Source organism: Centruroides vittatus, unplaced genomic scaffold (genome assembly GCF_030686945.1).
Source record: "Centruroides vittatus isolate TY-2023 unplaced genomic scaffold, ASM3068694v2 contig_790, whole genome shotgun sequence".
Lineage (NCBI taxonomy): Eukaryota > Metazoa > Arthropoda > Arachnida > Scorpiones > Buthidae > Centruroides > Centruroides vittatus.
The window spans coordinates 655,264-674,548 of record NW_027122510.1 but is presented as its reverse complement, the minus strand read 5'-3'; the positions used below and the strand labels follow the sequence as shown (position 1 = coordinate 674,548).

The 19,285-nt window shown below is 29.8% G+C and overlaps 1 protein-coding gene across 5 annotated transcripts in view; it reads right to left on the bottom strand.

Annotated features, from left to right (window-relative positions):
* The window catches only part of larp (La related protein), a 131,158-nt gene that overhangs the window by 32,352 nt on the left and 79,521 nt on the right, over positions 1–19,285 (bottom strand). The gene's annotated exons all lie outside the window — the stretch shown is intronic.

Here is a 19,285-nt window from a genome sequence, read left to right as displayed (position 1 = left end):
TATTACACTAGAGAAAAACTATCTCCTAATTCAGTGATTCTCAACCTTTTTGTCACGATACACTTTTAATAATTTAAAAATTTGGCGCTACCCACCGTACTTCGGTAAATACCGCAGGACAAACTTATTTAATATGACATCATAACAGTGACGTAACCGGTTGGTTACTTATGTAACATTTTCTAAATGCCTTGGTAACTACAGGCAGTTACTGGTGACACCGGTTACAATTTCCAAATGCACCCTAGGAAGGTAGAACAGATTGAACTACTTGTCTGACGTCGCTTATATATGAGTATTCGCAGTGGTGGCACACTTCAAACATTTCGCAGAACACTAAAGTGCTGCGGAACAGTGGTCGAGAATCACTGTTCTAATTAGTTACTCAAGTTACTGTAGCATATTTATTTACACTGGTAATAAATGTATATTAGTATGAACTGTAAATGTCAGTATTATATTTTACAAGTAATTTAGTTAATTTTTATTTTATTCTTATAAATCAACAATGCCACTAAACAAAAAGATCTGTCAAAGAATTCAAATAATGTTCTTCAAAGGCAAAATTAAAATGCTAGATCATTTGAACAACACTACATTCATTGAGCCATAAGTTAGCTAATTAAATAGCTAGATATAATTCGCAGTAAAAGAAGACAATTAAGTTGCCGTCTTGTGTGAAATTTAATACAAGTACGATTATATCTTTTAAATTAATTGATCTGGAAGCAAGGATTGAACAGAGATTTGAATAGCATAACTGGCAACACTTCAAAATGACTACCACGCGTATTGAGGAATGCATGCCAGAGAATGGCTGACTGCATTGCACTGTCCACAAATGCAGTATGATGAGCAACCAAGATCATGTACAGTCAGCCATTCTATGGCACATGCATTTGTGCCTTAATAAGTGCAATGGTCATTTTGAGCATCTTCCTATGTAAGTATAATGTCATATGCAAATACCGATGTTGATGTTTCTAATAAAGCTTATTTTATATGAACCGGATATGATTCTATACTTTTTTCCTCATTTTTCTCAAAAGCTATGGGTCATCCTCACTCAGAGTACATAAAAGTACTCTGAGCAAGGATTCTCACTTTACAGTGTTTATGCAGTCTTGATGGAACACCCTGTATACATATTAAATATATTAATTATCCAAGTTATGTCTCAATGAATCTAGCATCATCATTTAACAAATTTAATAAACAAACATTTCAGAATGCCAAAAAGTATTTATTTATTGAACACTTGAATCAAATATTAAGTTTAAAAAACACTCTTATCATCACATAACAGAGGTGCAATCTATGAGCCACATCATGCGTGGACTTTTGTAGTTCTCCCTGATAATGTATAAAATAGTATAATAAAAATAAAAGCTTTGGATATGTATCTTTTTTGTGTCAGATAAATTAAATAACAACTTACAAGCAAGTTAGTATGATTTTTTAATGATATTTTTGATTGGGTACCATTTTTGACCTTGTTTCAAGGCCACCCTTGGGTTCTTAAGATCAAACAGAAAAATAAAACAAAAGCAAATTTAAAACACACCCGTTTGAATGATTTGATTTGTATTACATGCTGAATATACAAAATGATAAATATTTAACATAAGAATACTTAAAGTAAAAGAAAATACATAAAGAAATTAAAACAAACCTGCCTTTAAACATTAGCGAGGTTGAGGCCGAAGTTTTATACGCAAAGACGTGTATGTCGGACATTCAGCGCCGCTTTCCTGTAAGCCTAGAAGTTTGACAATGGTGTTTGGAAAGTCAGTGGAATCATGCTCGACATTCCAAACGCCATTGCCAAACTTCTAGGCTTACAGGAAAGCGACGCCGAACGTCTGACGTACACGTTTTCGCATTTAAACCTTCGGCCTCAACCTCGCTAATAGTTCACTTATTAAACTATTTTAGTAACTGGATTTAGGTGTCTTTGAAGTTGATTATAAATTTATTTTCAGCCCACCAGTTATAAAAGCTTCTTGTCAGTTTTCACTACTTCCTAAAATTCTGCACATTTCAAGTTAAAATTAACTTTCTTGAATTTCAAATATCAAAAAGACGATCGTTTTTCTTTCCGACAACAACATTTAATGATCAGACAAACATTTTCAGACTTATTTACAGTCTAACTTCAGATCTAGATTCAACATAATATACATTGCATTCTATTTTGAAACACTGGAAAGTTGGTTCTCTGACATACAGTATACCAGTTTTTAAATTTAATTCAACTTACTGACAGAATATTTCATTTAATAAATCACTAAATGTGAATATTTGCAGTTATTTTTCAAATTTTTTGAAAAAGTTATCACAGTTAGTTATAATCCAGTTCACAAAAATACAACTTGCTTTTCAAAATCCAAATGTTGGTCCAGAGCCATTCATTTAGACAAGTTTTATGGTTCTAAGGATATTTGCTTATCTTGTTTTCTTTAAGTTTACCATAATAGAATGAGTTTACGAGTATCAAATTACATTGACTTCTAAATTTAAAACAAAATCATAAAATTTTGTAAAAATAGTAGTAATATACAAAGTACAGAATTCTGTCCGTCTTCACTGAAATCTTTACATGTAATTCTAACTATTTTCTTTGACATTTGATGATATTTTATTATCTATCAGTTCAAACCAATAAATCTATTATCAGTAAAAGAAATAACCAGTGAACAACATGACGATACAGTAAATTTTTATTCAAGATCTACAAATTTAAAAACTTCTTTTGAAGTTTTTAGTCTCTTAGATGAACTCGAAAATTCATTATATACTTTTATAATTAAGTCATTACTTGCAAAAATTTTCTTGCATTATGTAAATAAAATATGGCTTTGCAGTGTTCTTGCTAAGAGATTTTCATTTAGATTTTTTTAGTTCAACAAAAACTGATCGGTGCTTGCCAAAATTAAGGCAGAATTATCGGCACGGTAGCTGGTAACGTTTTTAAAAGCTGAATTATATTTAGTAAATTTTCTTTGCTACACCTTTACTGAAATTAATTTGCATCTTTATAAAATTTTAAAACAATAACACAAAGTTCTTTAATTTTTTGAGAAATACTGAACACAGAGAAAACAATTTTATATTTTCTTTATTACAAATGTCTGAAAATACATAGAAATTGACTCTCAATTCATTTAATAGTAATTCTTGAGATTTTTGTATACTAAAATTCCTACTGCTATGCTGGCAGATTTCATTCCATTTCATCCAAAATTTTTTTCAATACATTTGATTTGATTTTCTTGAGATTTACAATGGTTTTGAATTGCATCTTTATCTTCATATTTTACAGTAAATGTAATATTACAGCTTACAAATAGCAATTTCGGAAGTTTTTTTGGTGTTGTGACTTCCCTTGGGGTCGCATTACAGAATGTGGAGTCACAAAAATTATGCAATGTTTTCATTGTTAATAATTATAAAATCAAAATGTCAATCAACTCTGAAAAACATTGAAGATGCCGGCATTCTGCAGAATCAAATATTCGGCCAAGATTTATTATGTCAAAATAAATGAGAGTGATTAAATAAGAATAAAAATGGATGGCACTTTTGCAGGTTTTTAGATGTTCTTAGTGTAAAAATAAATAAGCACATCCATCTCACTTGTATGCAAGTTTGCTTTTGTCTTTAATAAATGGGAAAATATATATTTCAAGGAATTGTTTTGATTTGTTATCAGTAAATAATTTTATTTGTAAACCTATACCACCAGAGATCACACAAAATTTTCTCAGGTAAGAGAGGGTCATAAATGGAAAAAGTTTAAGACATGTTGATTTAAAGATGCCTACACACTCCAGAGTAGTGTTACCACCCGTCCAGTTGTCATCCGGACAGTCCGGGAACTGACTCACTGTCCAAGTGAACTATTAATTTTCTCTGGGAATTTCGTAGAAATTGTGAAATTACGATGAAACAAAGTTCTTGCAAATGTTGTTATAAATTTACGCCATTTGAACAACGAAAGACCTCACACTCACTGAAACTCATCTGCAATTCCGCCATATTACTCTGTTTATGCTGATGTGTGATGTGCAACCTGCCTCTCGAACTTTTTTTTTTTCGTATGTTTGGTTATATATATTGTGTTTTTTCATTCGTTTTTGACAATTTTTCTTTGTCAACATATTTTGAATACCCCATACATTGTTCATCTGTTAGTTCAAAATTTCCAGAACAAAACCTTTTAAACCACATTTACATATTCGAAGATTCAGAGCATCTTCCCCGTACACATTACAAACCTTTTTTACTTTTTGTACAGTGTTATATCCTTTCCGAAATTCATAAAGAATACCATGCCAGATATGCTTTTTATCTGAAGACATTTGGACTCATTTTATTTCAAACAAAATATGTAGTAAAAAGTTTAAAATAAGCTTCTAAACAGAGAATACAATCTCTCATTAGCAATAATGTGTTACATTTTGCAACTGTTACAATTGAATCACACAACTATGTTAAGTAATGACAGCAGTTAAGATTGCACACAAACTTTCTGTTTGGTCCAATGTAACATTTACTTATTAAACCATGGCATCCAAGAACTGCATAGAAGAAACAATATATAAAAGAAAGGTTGTAGTATCGACAAATGAAATTAAAAATAAACTTATCACGAAACATGATAGCAGTACACTTGCGGTGGACCTGGCAGCCATCTTTAAGATGTTTAAGTCAATAGTGTGCGACCAGTAAATGTAATTTCCATTTTATTACACATTATTTACATATTTTATTTATTATTTTTAGGTTTTAATTTATTATTACAGCATGTAATTGTCTTACTTTTACATTCAATAATATGTATTTGAGGTTTTAAGTTTATTGAAATAGATATTGTTTGAAATCAGGGAATAAATTAATTCACTTTTCATTATTTCTTATGGGAAAAATTTCTTCAGACTTCAAACAACCTCCTGGAATTAATTAAGTTCAAAATACAAGGCATCACTGTATCAGTTTTGTTTCGGCAAAGCTGATAAATCCTAGCGTTATTTTCCACGTCAAGTATTTGGCTTTTAACTCATTTACTCCCCTCAGTTCTTTTTCAAACTCTGGGACAACACTCATTCTGGTCTTGAGTGACTTGAGACTAGTTTATAAGCATAACTCAATGATTTATTGTGTGATGTGGAACAATAAAAACACGATTCCAGTGGAGTTCAAAACTGGTACCAGCTGGAAACAGCAATCTGGAGATAGATACAGCCTATTTTAGGTTACACAAATATGAATTTTGCTCAGAGACTCTTCAAACATGGATATAATGCATGCATAACTAAGAATAACACAGTGCTAGCCTGATTTGCAAGTGCAGTGGCTACGTAGTCATGGAACAAAGCCAGGCATACCCAGGTTGACCAAGTACGCAATGAGAGCAAAAAAGATAAAAATACTCAAATAAAAGATAAAGTAATTCTCCTTATAGCATGAAAACTCTTACTAACTAACCATAACAGGACAATACAGATTTCTGCAATTTTATTTTTTAAAATGTGTTGCTTACTTCACATTTATGTTGATGACGTGTACACGTTTAAAAGTTAACCATTTTGCAATGCTCGTTCTTAATTTTGATTTTTTTGTAATATTAAAATAATTTGATTATAATAAGTTAAATCCTGTTGATCATCTATGGACTAGATTAAAAATGTTACAGCACGTTTTTGTTTTTCACGCATACCTATTTTGTGTGTGAATGTATAGAAGGTAATTGTGTAATTGTAACTTAAATGATAAAGAACAAAAAACCTTAAAATAAAGAACAGTAATATATGGTTAAACATTTTGTTCGATTCATTTATAAGCTAAGAATGGCCAGAATAATAACTGAAATTATTTACATTCAAAGTTTCACATAAAATTGTAACAGTATTAGTCAGATGTGACATGCAAGATGAATGTAACTAAGTGGAATGATCTTGAGCTTGCATTTATTCGGGAATTAATCCAATCATTTGAAATAAACCCCTGTAATCAGTCTTTCGTGTATTTTTCTGACGTGGAGTGCATAGAATTTTCATTATTACATAATTTTCTTTGTATCTTTTCTCCTCCTCTACTGGAGTTTGTCATCTTTCTTTGTATTTTTTAATTACTTCGTACAGCAGGTTCTTTTTATGTATGCATTACCATATATTTTTCAACACTGATTTAGTGATTATAACAGTAAACAAAATCAGTACACACTACACCCTCAATGTTTATGGACATCAGTGTTCAGGAATTTGATCATTTGTAATCGAAAATTTATGCACCAAATTTTCGACTTTTGTGAAAGGTTTGACCTTTTGGGATATGGAAGATTATGAGCTACTGTAAACTGGAGTTGACACCTGCACAAAACTGGATGTTCAAGAAGGCACAATGCTAAAAGATCGCTGCACTCACTCATTCGTATAGTGTCTGTCATAAAGTTATGTTACTGTTTTGTTTATTTTTTTCTTTTGGCTTAAATAAAATAACTTTTGTAGCACCGTAAACCATTGAATAGCATATTTAGTAAAACCATTCATTTTTCTGAAACTTTTTAAAATAGTAATACAAAGTTTTGGAATGTATTATAAATTTAACATTGAAAATGGAACTGAAGGTTTGAGAATTCGATGCTCACGAAGGATTAATTGGTCCCAGTTATTCATAAACATGGGGGATCAGTGTACATGCTGATCCACTAATTTAGTACGAAACAGTAATTAGTTTTTACGTAGCTAGCATTATATAAAATTATGATACTGTATTTAGATAATTTTTTAAAAATGAAATATCTTTATGAAACACCACTGATATTACATAAATTATATTATTCTGAAAAGTTATTTCTGATGTACGAACAAGTACTGTACATCAGAAATAACTTTTCAGAACAGTCTTTTATTAAACTCTTATGTCACTAAGAATAGTCCTTATATCAGTAATCTCATAAATGGCTGACTGGCCAGCCAAGCAGTTAAGACAGCAGCCTACTACTCTGGTGATGGGGTTGTATCCAGATGGGTCAAAAATCCCCAGGAATTTTTTGGGAGAGTCCACCTGAACCCATAATGGGCTTGCTAAAAACATCATGCCCACTACATGCAGACTCTTATAAGGAAAAATAAGTAATTTCAGTCTTAATTCGTTCTACGAGCTGGGGCTTATCAAGCAGCAAGGTTTCAATTTATGTATCAGGTCAGTCCATAAGTTCGTGAGCATTTTTATGACCTTGAGAAAAATCTTGTTTTGCTGTTAAAAATGTCAGTCTAGTGTGATAATTTTTACATCCAAGTGTTAAATTGGATCTCATTCATCTAATACTGTTCAGAATTGTGAACATTTCAGTTGTTTATTTTCGTTAAAACAGAAGTAAACGACAAATACAAAAGACATGTTTTATACTTTTTATTTTTAAGTGATGAGAATGCTACAAATGCAGCCAAAAAAATAAATACTGTACATTTTGACGACGGATCTTCCGGTACGAGCCTTATCTTCCACACTAAAATCATTGTTTCTAAATCTTTCAAACCACTTCTGCGCAGTCCTTGCACTAATTACGATTTGATTATGTACAGTATTTATTTTTTTGGCTGCATTTGTAGCATTCTCACCACTTAAAAATAAAAAGTATAAAACATGTCTTTTGTATTTGTCGTTTACTTCCGTTTTAACGAAAATAAACAACTGAAATGTTCACAATTCTGAACAGTATTATATGAATGAGATCCAATTTAACACTTGGATGTAAAAATTATCACACTAGACTGACATTTTTAACAGCAAAACAAGATTTTTCTCAAGGTCATAAAAATGCCCACAACTTATGAACTGACCTGATAATTCGTGATGAAAGTAAATTCTATTTTTATGTATTTTATAGTGTGGAAGAAATTAAGAAGCATCGGATTTTTATATAATAAAAATCTGATGCTTCTTAATGTGTCAGTGTTGATTATTAAATGAACTATCGAAAGATAAACAAAAACTTGCTTTTCTATTGTAAAGTCTCTTTTGACATTGTATAGCACATAAATTAATTTTTTTCTGAATAAGTGAAGTATAATACATAAACGTTAAACAGAGAAGAATAAAAAAACAACACATTTCAATTATTACTGTAACAAGTGGCTTAGCTGCAAAATTTATATCTGTGGCATAAAATAAAATGTTTCTTTATGTGTCTTATATAATTCAGGAAATATAATTATTATTGATTTAATAAGATAAATCTTTTTATTTTCTTTCACTGCTTTGAGTCCCTTTGCATTAAATACTTAAGTAATTCAATTCACCATACATTATTCTTGAGGACTTTCAAACAATCAGAATCATTAAGAAACTACAATGAGGATTCAAAGATTTTCTTCCCAGATCTAAAATTATGATTTAAAACTGTTCCCCTCTTCAACTTAAAACTTCTCAACATTCAATATTCATATTAACCTATGTAGGTATTATAAAAACAAGTACATTTTTAGTAGCATGGGTCAATGTAATTCCATGCAAATAAATAGAAACTATTGTTTATATTTTTCTTAGAGGTATTTCTAATCATTAAACCTATTTGTTAATTAATTACCGTTAAAGTATCAAATAAATTCAAAATTTTAACATGTTTTCATTTAATCTATTGAAATAATTTACAGAGAAATTTATTTATTTTCACAAACCTTATAGATGATTTTACTGTGATCCATTATAAACCAATATATCATGAAGATGGCTGAATTTAAAACCAGAACTGTTCAAAAATATTAGCGAGGTTGAGGCCGAAGTTTTAAACGTGTACGTCAGACGTTTGGCGCTGCTTTCCTGTAAGCCTAGAAGTTTGACAATGGCATTTGGAATGTCGAGCATGATTCCACTGACTGTCCGAATGCCATTGTCAAACTTCTAGGCTTACAGGAAAGCGGCGCCGAATGTCCGACGTACACGTTTAAAACTTCGGCCTCAACCTCACCATTAAAAGTTTTGCTAGTTACGTAAACGCAGGATTGATTTATAGTTTATACTTTTATGAAGGAAAAAAATTACATATTATTTATTAGTTAACAACATTCAGCCATTAGATTTCAATAAAGGAACCATTTCTGACAGATCAACTTTTTTAAAAATATTTCACAAGTTTTAATTCATCCTTAAAAGCTATCTACTTCTACTTAGATTTTCTTTTATAAAAGTGGAAAAAATACCAACAGAATTTATATTATTCAGTAATTCATTTTCTTCACAGCAATTTTAATTTTGTATAATTTCATATAATCACCTCTATTAACATAAATACCTTTTACAGTATGATGTAGGCATTATCTACCTTGTTTTCAATTTATTATTTAACTTAATATTTTCAATTTTAAAGTTGAATAATTTTAATTGTTCTGTTATATCAACTTTATTATGAATATGTAAAAAATATTACTGATTTTTTGGACTAGATACGTTGAAGGGATTCACTTGTCTTATACGAATACATACAGTATGTTTTACAAATCTTTTGTGGAATGCTGCAATGAGCAGTAGCTAAGCCAGGTCTGTTGAGTATGTGCAAGGTAAAAGCTTTGAACACATCTCATACTCTAAATAATCTGGAGTACCATTCAGGTAACAGTAATTCCCAGCCAAGACTCTTAAAATAACCAATAACTGACCAGATAGCTGGATTGCCAAGCAATTGGATGGCAGCTTATGACTCCAAGAGGGATACGGGATTGAATCTGGACAGGTAAAAACACCACAAATTTTATACGGAGGGTTGCATCTGAGTAGGGAAGGCTCTGCCCTTGCCATCCTGCTGCTCCATATAATCAAAATAAAAATAAATCACAAAGATCCAATCCCAGATTATTTCTTATACGTTGTATAATTTTTTTTGTACTGAAACTTCTGAAGAGAAAAAGTTATCTTTCCGATAATATGAAAAGACCAATTCTTACCTGAACCCACCATTGTTCACTTCTGTTTCTGAAGTTAATTTCTATATTTAACATTTTATCAAATTATAAAATATTTGTTTCAAAATATTCAACATTATTATTATTTTAACATATTTACTTTTTTTAATCATTTTCACATATATATTAATTATATAATTAAACTAAAGAAAACTTACATACATTTCTAAATTTTCATTTATTCATACAAAACATTAATGTACCAAATATAGATAAATTTTATCATAGATTTACTTACGTTTTGTTTCCAAATTCTCTTATATTTGTTTTACACAGTGTTTTTTGAAAAGATTATCATCATTTTAAATTATTATAATAGCGTTAATTATTACCTGAGAAGTATGAATTTTACACCAATCAATAATGATTTGAATTTCGTCTACCATCTGCATTCACAGTGGCATGGCAAGGGGAGTGCAAGACGGTGTATCATGCACCAGGCACCACTCGTAGAGGAGCGCCCAAATGGTCTCCAAGACAAACTATATGTGTTTCTGGAGGGGGCGCCAATAAAATGTCGTGCCCCGGGTGCCAGTTATGTTCGCTACACCACTGTGCGTTCAAAATTTTTTAATCTGTTACCTCTAGGAAGCACTAAACAAAAATGCCGACTCTGCAACAGAGAAGGCATTTGTGTTTGGCAGTCTGCAGACTCGGGATCAGTCAACACTGCGCAGCAAGAACAAGACCCTTACACGACGGATCACTTTGGAATTGTCTGTGAATGATAATTTCAAAATGATCCACCATGACTGATTCCACTTTGTGAACTGCAGAATACAAAATGTTTTCTCTGCTGCAAAGTCCCCATTTTTGTTTATGGCACTTCTAGAGGAAGCAGACAAAATGATTTTTGTACTTATACAGATGACAGATGAAATTTGGATATTTACTCTATTGATTGGTGTACATCACATACTTCTCAGATAATAAACAACATAACTGCATTAATTTAAAATGATAGCATTCATTTTGGAAGACCTTGTATATATTTATATGTAAAATGTATAAATTCATATGACTAATTTAATATGAACACAATGGAACAAAATCAGATTAGCCATAGATCATAAGTACAGTAGATCAAAGTAGTTCATTTGACTTATAATGTAACGAACGAAATAAATAAAGTCATTACATTAAAAAAAATCTTTTTGTAACATTATATTCTCAAAACTTGTTCATTTGTACCAGAGACACTACTATTTAAATAAGAATAGATATTAAAAAAAGACTAGAACAATTATAAAGTTTGATTAGTGTTACCTATGGTTCCAAAATGGCGGCTCGTCTCTGATTCCAGAAAATAGAAGAAGGAAAACGGTGGAGATGCACGTTCTAATCTATTCTAATAAATTACCATAATTATTGCCAGCAAAATTATTAGAATAGGTTAGGTTAGGTTAGGTTAGAGCGCGCATCCCCACGGTTTCCTTTCTTCTATTCGCTGAAATAAGGGACGAGCCGCCATTTTGGAACCATAGGTAACATTTACCAAACTTTATCAATATGTCTATATAATTCCTTTTTAATTCTTTGTAATACATTTCAGCAAAACAAATTTAATATTCTCATTTTATAGTGCTCACAAGTATATTCCAAGGCTAGACAAGAAGCGTATTATAGTAAAATTTAATGTTGCTAAGATAATATTTCATTCTAAATTAGGAAAGAAAGACAGAAAACACGATAAAGAATTAATAGTTTCATTTATTTCATACAAATGATTTTTATTAAATATAAAATACTTATGTTGAAGAATCTCAACTATTGCAATTTTTCTCCCTACTTTTGAAGTTATGAGCTTTCTTAAAAATAGAAATTTTAAAAAATGCTAAATGTACATAATAGTATTTAAAATTATCCTAATTGTAAATTATAATTATACAATAATACAGTAGAATCTCAATTATCTGACATCAAAATACAGTAAATATGAATCACGCAACTTTGTGTCAAGCACATGTGTATTATTTTGTATAGTCCCAATTATATTTCCCTCAATATAATTTTACAGTCTAAAGAATGTGGTAAATAAAAAACAAAAACACTTCTTTCAATTGAATAATTATTAATAAACTTGCTTTCATGCTTATTCAATTATATCACACTTCCATTAAATGCTCAAATTGTTTCTCTTCTCATTTTCCATTTCTTCATCTAACAATTTTGTTAATTCAATAACTTATCCCGTTTAGGAACTGGATTCAAAAACATACTGCATCATAAATTATTTCTAAATTGCGATATACAAGAAGTCTCATATTCACAAAGCACATCTTAGGTTATATTGTAAATAGTCTCAGAAATACCACAATACCTAATAGATAAGTGGACGCAACAGGAGAGAGGATAGTTGAATATATAATAGTCAAACTGATTGTCATTCTATATTGGTGTCTTACAGTTTACTATTAAAGTGATGGTTTATTTTATGTCACCTTACTTGTTCCTATACAACTCAGGGATGTAACCAGAATTTTCTGAGTGAGGGACATCTGCATGGCTGATAGCTTGCATAAACTTAGGTAGATATACAATCTGTTGGGTTTTTACAGTAGCCTAAGATCACTAGTAACACATTATTTGCAAGAACTTCCATGTTGTCATGGTAGTTTCGTGCATGGTAATGTTCAATAAAAGACGAAATGGTTGAATGAGGAAATTATTCCTTACCTCATGGTTTGTGTAGCCTAGTATTTGAGCGTTATGTGGCTGTTTTCCCTTTTCAGCCAGTGGTCGACTATTCGTAATTGTTTAAACACTGTTTATTTTTAAACTCGTATGGACAGCAGAGAGTGAAGGGTAAAGAACATTAGTGTGGTAAATGCTATCTCACATGGCTACATCCCGACCACCTACAAGACATTTTAATTTTAACAAATAAAATTCAGTTTACCTTTTTCTCAGAAGGCATTGTCAATGCATGCCGGAAGCAAGAAAATTCTGAAAATGCTTTTTTCAATTGACGATATTAATACAGAATTAGCCATTAGCAATGTCATCCTACTTGTCGTAAATATTGCGTGTTCTGTGAATACGAGACAAAAGATATCAATAACCTTACGCTCTCGCAAAACGTTTGCGAGTCCAGTCGTAAGTCGGATAATCAAGCATCTACTGTAACTGCTAATCATAGCAATAAAAACAAACAAATTAGCCATAATTCAAATAACATCCACTTTATTGACTAAGCATATAATGATAAGTACATCTTAAAAAATAAGGAATAAGTACATCTAAATTTCATTCCAAAATATCACTTTATCGTTATTTATTTATATATATTGTTTCTCGTAATACCAGAATCTATCAAATTCAGTTTCAAAAATAAAAAATAATTGTTCTGATATAGAAAAATTACATTTCTAATTCAGATAAATAACTTCTTGCTTTCAAACTAGATAACCACTCCCAGTTATTCCGAAGTGAGTGATCATGAACTATATATATTTACACAATTATTTCTTATTTGTTATAAATAAAAACATTTGTCAAGTTCTTAAAAAAAAAAAAAAAAAAAAAAAAAAAAAAAGCTCTTAAGTGAAACCATTATCATGATTATAGTCCTTTCACAAAAAATCTCACGCCGAAAATTTACATTCATTCACTGGTTTTCCCCAAATAATTCAATGAAACCATCAAGTATATTTATGTGTATCGACGTATTTTTAAACTGGTTAATGCATTATTATCGTGTCCATAACCATTTCTATACAATTATTTTGTTTATTTTTTCGAAGTCATTAAGACTCTAAAAATTGACGACATATATCTCTCGATCTAACATGGTTGAAGAATGCTAGGAACGAAAACAAAAAATTAACTAAGGGTTGGGAAATTAAATAGTTTTCCTTATTTATGTGATTATGTTACAGTTTCGTTCATAAAATATAGAGTGAATTCTAAAGTTTAGAAACCATTTCAAATAAAAAGTAACACATAATTTAATTAGAAAATGATAATTAAGCTTTTGAAACATGCATAAATATAGAGCCACAATCCGAGTTTCTATTAAGTAAACTGAATTTCCAATTTTTCGTAAAATGTAAATTGTTTCGACTCGGTAACGTATGCAATGAACGGTATAAACGGCGCGGTTTTATAAATCTCTGTGGGGTTATAATTGACAATCTCTCTTCTGTTCTTAAATTTACCCACAACTTCTAAACAACTCTATTGTACCTTAAATTCAAGATCAATATTGGATGCTTTAAAATGCAGTACTAAGGATCAGCTGTGACATAACAATGGTCACAGTATGTGTCTATAGTAACAGAGTGCAATTTTAAAAATGATTCTTGATAATTTCAGATTTGTTCTTGTGTTTTATGGCTTGTGTTATTGAATATGACAGAGAAACCTGCCAATGTGCGAGCTTGAATATCCTTTTATGCTCTAACAAAGAAACATTTTAACACAATAACTACTGCCCAAAAATGAGAGAATATTGATGAATTATTCAAATTATTATATGGCAATCAAATTTTCTTCATTAAAAACATAGTTAATATGTTAATTTTACGATAGTAAATTCAATGGAGAATGTATCATCATCATCATTATTTGGCAGTAAAGTTGTTTCAAGTTTATGATGATGAGTCATTCAGAGGCAATGTACGTATGCTAACATTAATTCATGATATAACAACATGACGACGTAACAGACAACCACTCAGATCTTCAATAATCCCAACATTGTTTGCCGAAACAAAATTTGAGAGATAGATAAATAAGACCCGAAACAAAGTGGTAACATCCACCGAAAAATGCAACATCTGTCGAGAGCAGGATGCATTTAAAAATTTACATTTGATAAGCAGTTCCTTTGATACAAAAACATTCGATTTATTAAATTCTTATCGCAATTTGTTTAGCAGGTTCTAATTCAAAATTGTTACTTCAAACTATCAATCGTAACGATATGGTAGTTTTAAGGATAAGCTTTAGAAAGAAAACGAGAAATGTGAATTACTGAATTACTAAATTAACTTCTGGCTCCATAATTTATGAACAGATCAAACTTTTTTGTTTAAAACTGAAATAATTTTCCATATAACTACTCCATATTTTATGAACTGAAATAATATATTTGTGAAACTCAGAAATTAAATTATTGTCAATAACTATAGAATATAATAAATTTTCAAGACAAATTTCATTTCATACTTAAAAGTTAATATAAATTATGGAAACAGTTTACACAAGGATGGTACAGAATTTAATTTATGAGGCAGTTTTCTTACTAAAAACAATTTAATTACGTTAAAGTTAGTATTATCTAAGTGATCATTTTAAATTACATAATCTTTCATTTAAAAACTAAAAAATTCCATTTCTCTGTTCTCTGAATCTTGAAACTGTTCAAGTAAATATTAAAAATTCCAAGAAGTCTTTTATTGCGACTAAGAATTTTGGGTTTATAATTATTTAATATCGTCTGAAAAAATTTCAAATTGTATATAAAAATTACATTATACGAGAACAGAAACTATTGAATTTATTATTGAAACGTTTAGACTACGGCAGAAGCAAAGTTTCAGCTGGTTTAATCAAACCATTTTCGTGGAGTAATTAAATAACTTTTCCTTTATGTAAATATTCAGTAAACTATTTAATACGAAGTATAAGCAATTACCAGTTTTTAAATTCATAAAGAAGCTGTTATTAGCATTTAAATAATCAAAAAAAAATATATAGACTTTATTGCAAAACAACACTAGTTTTTAAATTCTTTTGAATTTATGGTTTCTAATTAGAATTTAGTACAGGGTTCATAGCAGTTTGTCGTCGTAAATTTCCATATCATCGTCAAAAATTCCAGTGTCCTAATGTTAAATTTAAAGCATGTCCTGTACTTATGGCAAAATTAGTAAGTTTTATAATCTTACAACAATACAAAATTCTTTGTGTACATGCTTGTTAAAATCTTAATTATTATCAACATTACCAGTTTCACTTTAAAGCTGATCAATACAATGTAATTAACTTTTTCAACAAGTGGTACTGTACAAGTTATATACCAAGAGGTAAGAAACAGCAATCAATAGCTGAGTAGTTAAGTGTTAATGTCCAGTCAGTTGATCAATCCCAGAAATTTTGTTTAACCTGACTGACGGTCCGTCCAGAACGCGTCGGGTCCTGTTCCTCACCATCTAGCCACCCCATTGTGAGCACGGCTGAACCAATAACGGGCAAGTTACGAAGGCCCTCTTAGTGTCCACAAAAAGCATAAGCTGTTTTGCATTTGCTTCTAAACGAAGCATCACTGCTTTCTTATAAATTATAATGGGTCAGGTAGGTATGCATTATGTTGACTGTCCATGAGGTGATGTTTTAAGAGAAAACATCAACACAGATAATCAACATAGAGAATACCTACCTGATCCTAACTAGTAAGGTAGGTGCAAACTGATGATCAGAAGTTGATAATGTTAATTTCTATTTAATCTCAACTAAATTTATACATATCAGTATTTAACTCCCATAAGTCAAGAATTATTTTAACAGTTATTCACTGAGTCAACTGATCTGTTTGGAAAGCAAACACTCAGTTTTTGAGTGTACCCTTTGGTCTGATGAAGTTTTTGTAGCTTCATTAAACCAAACTCAGAAAACTTTACACATTATATACACAATTGAAACTTTGCACACTCACTGTGTCAATTAATCAATTATTTTGGACGAAAGCACAACGATGTACAGCAATTGCTGCTCCGTGTAAATTCCATGAAATTCTACTTTCCGAATCCACGAAAATTCCAGATTTTCCATGACCACTATGAACCCTGTGTAGTATCATTTTATTCAAATATGGGGTGTAAACATATATAAAGTAATTCTCTGTAGCTTTTTTCATAACCAAAGAAATATTTCTCATAGATTACCAATTACCAATTTAAAACATCAAACATTAGCTATATTAGCTAAAATTCTGCTTTTATTAAATAATTTAAATTTTTAAAAGTATCTTCACCTGTCATTATCCAAAGCGCAAGACACATCACATTTTAATTTAATGATTATCTTTAAAATTGAATTAAATCTAATTTATTAACGTTTCTTTAATTGTTGGTAAGGATGAATGTTATAGAACTGCCTTATAAATAAATTGCCGTTTAGTCATCGACTGTAAAGTGTTTCCACGATTAGTTTTTAATTTATTTATTACTATGTGTATTTTATATAATGAATAAAAAAATAATGCGAAATGCTCCATGTATTAATATTAAAACTGCTTAATAACTTTTAAATTACTTTATTTGAAGTCATTACTTAACAAATATCAAGCTTTCTTAAAAGCATCCTATTTCTCAACTTTAAAAAATAGTAAAAATGCATGATCTCTGCTCTATATTCTGTTATGTCATTAGAAGATATTCAAACAAAATTATTTAATTTCAATGCAAATATGATAGTTACGTTATTTTAAAATCATGATAAGCAATCAATACAATATTTACTAATTTATTATTATTTTTTTAAAACCAAACTTTAATTTCATTAAGCAGTTTTAATATACTAACAATTTCAAGACTATAGGCTTACTATTTTAGTTAAGGCTAATGCCAAAACTAATTTTAAATCGATAAATTTCTTCTGTTTTCGAAGAAGAATTCTATTTTATCTAGCAATAGTTTTAAGTTCTGTATGCAAAACTTTGTTTACTAGTTTGTGTTAGACTATGTAAGGTATCGTGTTACACTTTTTCTAACATTGTTACAATTTATTAACAATTTACTGAAACAAGAGACATCACAAAAACACCAAGGACAAATATCGGTACAGCTTAGTTCTAAACTCCATTAATCAGGCTAAAACATAAATAAGACAATAATAATGATAATGGCTAGTGAAATATCCATCCTAATTGAAAAATCCACAGCCAATAAATAAAATAAATCATAGAAAATAATTTAACAATTAAAATCATAAAATACTTAATCATTTTAATATTATGATATAGTGTTAATTTTAATACGTAAGCATAATAACTATATATATATAACATTACAAAATTAGCAAAAAGATAATCCGAAGATTATTTTACGAAAATTTTTAATCTGAATGAGTAATAAAATAATTACAGTGAAATGTCACTTTATCAAACCTAAGAATGAGAAAGTTTTTCCCTGGATTCCATATCATCTACACAGAAAAATAAATATCGTTGTAATAAAATCAAGTGTAGTTTATTCCTTGTGCATATTCGATAATAAAATTGCCGTCACTAAGAAATATCATAAAGAAAAGATTAATATTGCTTCTTTACAACATTTCCCATAAAAATTTTATTTTTTATTACCATAATAATTGCAAATAAACTCTTCCAGCCACACTTAATAATGAAAAATCTCCAGGGGCCGTATTCTGGTCTCTCGTCTCTCACAAGCCGGTCGCCTAATCCAAATGATTAGCCAATTGGCAACCGGCTTGTGAGAGACGAGAGACCAGAGACGATGACCAGAATATGGCCCCAGGTTTTAAATAAAAAAAAAAGTGTTAAAGAAATCGGGATACTTATTCAGATTTAAGAGTTTTTTGGGATTTTCAATCCCACGAATGGAATTTTATCGGAATAAATATCCCGACTCCTTTAATCTTTTTGAGTTTCTTTCTTTCGTTTATACCCATCTTCTTCGGTATACTGTTTTAAGTTACTGATATTGTAATACAACAACATAGTATGGATATTGAATGACATTATATACAGACAGACTCAGTTGACTGAGAGAACTGACATTTGGATTGTCCTGTATATATGACATAATCTAATGGTAAACTCTTATAATTTATGCTGACATTTCACTATGTAATTGTTCTCTTTAATCTTCATTCATGAGAAATTAATTTAAAAAACACATTTTCTAAACTATCGATAATATTATATACCTTTATAAAAAAGTAATTAATATTTAAGAAATGATCTGTTTTATTTCTCCATGGTGTCATTGGATGCTTGTTTTAATAGTAAAAATGTTTTTAGTAAATAATAAATTATTCTTATTGCTAGATAATGTTTGGCAAAAAATATTTTTAAGTAAATATTTCGATCGTTCTTATATTAATTATACCGAAAGATGAATTAAATTTTTGCGCAGATTTACCTTCGCAAACTATGAAAATTCAATTTAAGAAACTAACTGATAAAAAACTTTTTTAAAATAAAATATTTCATTTGGAATTTTTATGAATAATCTTTCGTAACTTTTGTAGTAAACATTTGAGTTTCAATTTGTTATTGTAATTACTAAAAAATATTCATTATCTATTAGTTAAAATGGCAGTGGTTCAAAAACTTACTCCATGCTTTGTGAAAT